This window comes from Cibotium barometz, chromosome 24 (genome assembly GCF_041138505.1).
Source record: "Cibotium barometz isolate CiBa-2024 chromosome 24, ASM4113850v1, whole genome shotgun sequence".
NCBI classification, from domain to species: domain Eukaryota; kingdom Viridiplantae; phylum Streptophyta; class Polypodiopsida; order Cyatheales; family Cibotiaceae; genus Cibotium; species Cibotium barometz.
The window spans coordinates 22968986-22972931 of record NC_141069.1 but is presented as its reverse complement, the minus strand read 5'-3'; positions in this window follow the sequence as shown (position 1 = coordinate 22972931).

Below are 3946 nucleotides of genomic sequence, written 5' to 3'. Positions count from 1 at the left end.
ACGAGGTCTGACAAAATCAAGAATCGTGAAGGTGCAGAAATTCGTTCACAACGTGAACTATTTCAGAACTCCTCACGGCGTGAACCATTTTTTGTTCACAACTTAAACCATTTTAGAAGACTTTCACAGCGTGAACCCATTATTTTTCACGACGTGAACTTTTTCCTGCAAACTCACGGTTTAGTCCAATCCAACGCACGAGTTTAGTATAGTCAGGTTAAGGCTACGAAGGTCTGGAAAGGAGTGACACCTACAACAAGGACGAGGAATTTTGACCCCACAAGAGCAAAATTTTTTGAACACATGAAAGTGCAAAAAAACGTTCTCGACGTGAATTGTTTTTTGACACTTCATGCCGTGAACTGTTCTTTGCAATCTCACGAGCCTCAGAAAACAGATCGACAGAATCTGATCAAAACTAAATTAGGTCAGCAAAGTAGTTAATGAAATCATACATACATGCACTTAAGATCTGGAAAGCTCATCGGAGACGATCTTACACCTGACGATAGTGCATCGAATCACCTAGGATCTTCCTATAAAAAAAGTGTGGATTCAGGTCACTCAGAAGCACTCACTTGAGTGTCTTAAGGAACCTGACCACCATTGAAACTAGTAGTGAAGAGTGCATGGAAGAAGAGCTGAGGTTCTCTGGGTTTGGGGAAGAGGAGAAACCACCCTCCCCAACCAGATCCAGTGGTATCATTGATATCTCCCGATGAGTTTTTGGTCTCCAAACCAGTCATGTTGACAAAGAAGCATAATCTATGGGCATGGGTCCGTCAACCAGCGCTGGACTTGGTCCAAGACAAGAAGTGCCCATCCAAACGTTAAATTCAAGACTGTCAAACACCGACACCCCCCGAATGAGACGGGACATGAAAAGTGCGACCAGGACGAATCAAGTATTCTTCCCCACCTCTCAGAGGAAGTAGAGTTAGATCTAAGAAGGATCGAGGTGGAACGACAATTTTACGAGAGTTGAGCTTAAGGAAACAAGAGCTTGACACTCACTGCTCTAGAATCCTGACCCTCCCAGATAAAGCCAAATATCATTTCCAAACTCATCCAAAAATTCTATGGGGATGGAGACCCTATCTAACATGTAGAGATTTTTGAATCCACATGCGAAACCTGCGGATCTGTCAGTGATGTGAAAACTCATCCAAAAATTCTGTGGGAACGGAGACCCTATCCAACATGTAGAGATTTTTGAATCCACATGTGAAACCTGCTGACTTGTCAGTGATGTGACAATAATTCATGCTTTCTCACTGATCCTGGAAAAAGGAAAAGTGCATCAATGGTTACGAACCCTCAAACTGGAGGATAAGGTTAACTTTACATGACTCAAGAATGTGTTTGTGCCCAGCTTTGCTAGAAGTGGACCGATGGAGCTTGCTAGCACAGCTGCACAATATCAAACAAAAGGAAATGAGTCAATGAGAGACTATTTGTCTTGACTTAAGCACTTAAATTCAAGATGCAAACTACAGGAGAGATTAACTGACGATCAGTTATTGTCTTGCTTTTGCAGAGGGGTTAGAGAGACTAGAGAATGCATGATTATCTGGTACTAGCCCACCAACCACTCTAGATGCATGTTGCAAACTAGCAATTGAATATGAAGATAATATACTGGAATTTCCACAACTGGAATATCTTTAGCAACTATGACTTCTCATGTCTCGAGTCACCAAAAAATTAGAACTAGGAGCAAGCAAGTTGGAAACATGACTGTGGACGACCAAGCTCAATAATGCAATACTAGAGAAATTGAAGATAAATGAGGGAAGAGAAACATCTCGGCATGGGCATAATCATCTTTACCCTCGCAGGGAATTGGTGTGGTGCTCTATGTGCAGATTGAATCACACTACCACCGAATGTCCACAATTAAGAGCAAGGCCATTACTCTATTGGGCACACTGTGTAAAATTAGGGAATCATGACACTTCAATGTGCATATATCCAAGATTCCAAACTATTGCACAGCTACTCCTAGAGCTTCATTGGCTTTACCAGCACCACCTAGACAGATCATTGATGCTGTAGGACAACCCAACTCTTCCTATTTACCTGGGGGGATGGTCCGGGTACAAGACACTTCACCTCTACCACCACAACCACCAAAGGCTAAAATCAACCAAGTATTGATTAAAGAGCCATTAAAAGATGTTGATGTGGTACATGAAGTAGAACTTAGCGGAGAGTAATATGAAGAAGCTGTGGAGGTCACGCCTGAATTCTACGTCTTACAGAGTAACACATCAGTACCTGTGTTTCAAACCACGGTATCGTGGAAGGGTAAGGACATGAACTTGAACCATGAGGAGAGGACCGCTAAATTTTTTTGGCTACGAAGGGCCGCATTCGAATCGTTGAGCGCCCAAACAAGAATATGGTTCATACGCACCAACCCCAACAAGTGACTGCTATGCCCAATGGCATGCCAGTACTCACTTGTACTAAATGTGGTATTGATCATTTGATCAAGGATTTTCCATATCGTGCAAGTGGTTTGACTTCCATTGCTAATCAGGCCACCATCCGAACCATTAGTGTGTAGCCAAGAAATATCACACCACTCAATGTCCTGACACGAGCCCGAGCCCGAGCCCAATTGGGAGACAAGGGGAAGAACCGAGCAAATAGGACCATTTCCAGAATTGGTCGTTGGATGAGTGAAAAAAGTGGGCAAGGGTGACAAAAGGGTCACAATCCAAGATAGATCCGAAGAAGATACAATCAACACCGGATGCACCCATTCGAAGAAGGGGATCAAAGGATCAACCACAAAGAGCCGGACCTAGAGGAGCAAAGGGAGCAACCCTGAACTCCAAAAGGAGTCGGTGAGTACCCCAATACCAGTGAGGAGATAAGAAAGCTCGAAGACGCCAAGGCCTTAGTAGAAGAATGTTAACGGCTTCATGAAGCCAAGCCAAGGGCTAATTGGGTCAGGGATACAATGTATCCATGAAACGAGCCAACAAGGGAAAGGGAACTAGATGTACCTACTCCAATTCTAGAAGAAACAGAAGAGGGATCTCAAGCAAACATAATGTCTAGAATGTTTGAGGAAAATGGGTTGGGTGAGTCCATCCATTCCTTCCCTATGAATGAATACGAGACACACACTTGGGAGGAACCCTCAATCACCAGAGAACCTAGAGATATCGGAAGTCTTGCGGCTGTACAGTCCATGCTTGTACAAATGCCATTAGGACAACTGTTACGTAGTTCACCAACCCTATGGACAGACATAAAGGAATGGGTAAAAGGTGGACTAAATCTAGCCAACACTATAGAGAAGGTTCTGCCACCTCTGGCAGAACCTGCCACCTCTAGCAGAAAGAACCTTAAGACACACAAGGAAAACTCGAGTTGTCAAGATACCAGTTAATCAATTGGGACGTTATTACAAAAGCAACGACACAAATGCTACAATCTCGATTCATCATGGCAGATACCACGCATTGGCTATCCTGTATAATAAACCCTAAGGCTATACCAACTCTCAACGCCTCAGAAAATGGCAAAAACAGAAACGAGATACCTTGAAGCCACTAAGGTACACGATGCATTTTCTAAGGATTTGGGTGAGGAGCTGAGTAAGATATCATCGTAAGAAGGAAGACACAAGGAGATAGTCACCCTTTAAGAGCCAGAAACACCTAAGCTTACAAAAGCTGGGCGTCGCCGAAAATGGAATGAAGCTTTGGCAGAAGTTGAATGTGAGGCTAGAAAAGTCATGGCTAAAACAAAAAGTGAGAATGAGGATAAACCAAACTTGCTCTTAGTGCCAGACCACTTCAAAACCTACACTGTGTAAGATTCCTCCCCAGCCCTTCTTCCCCTGTAATCAATCCCCTTTTTCAGAATAATAAAAGATCTTGTTTCTACCTGTTTTGGCCTAGAGAGAGAAAATGTTCTAGAGAGAGATAAC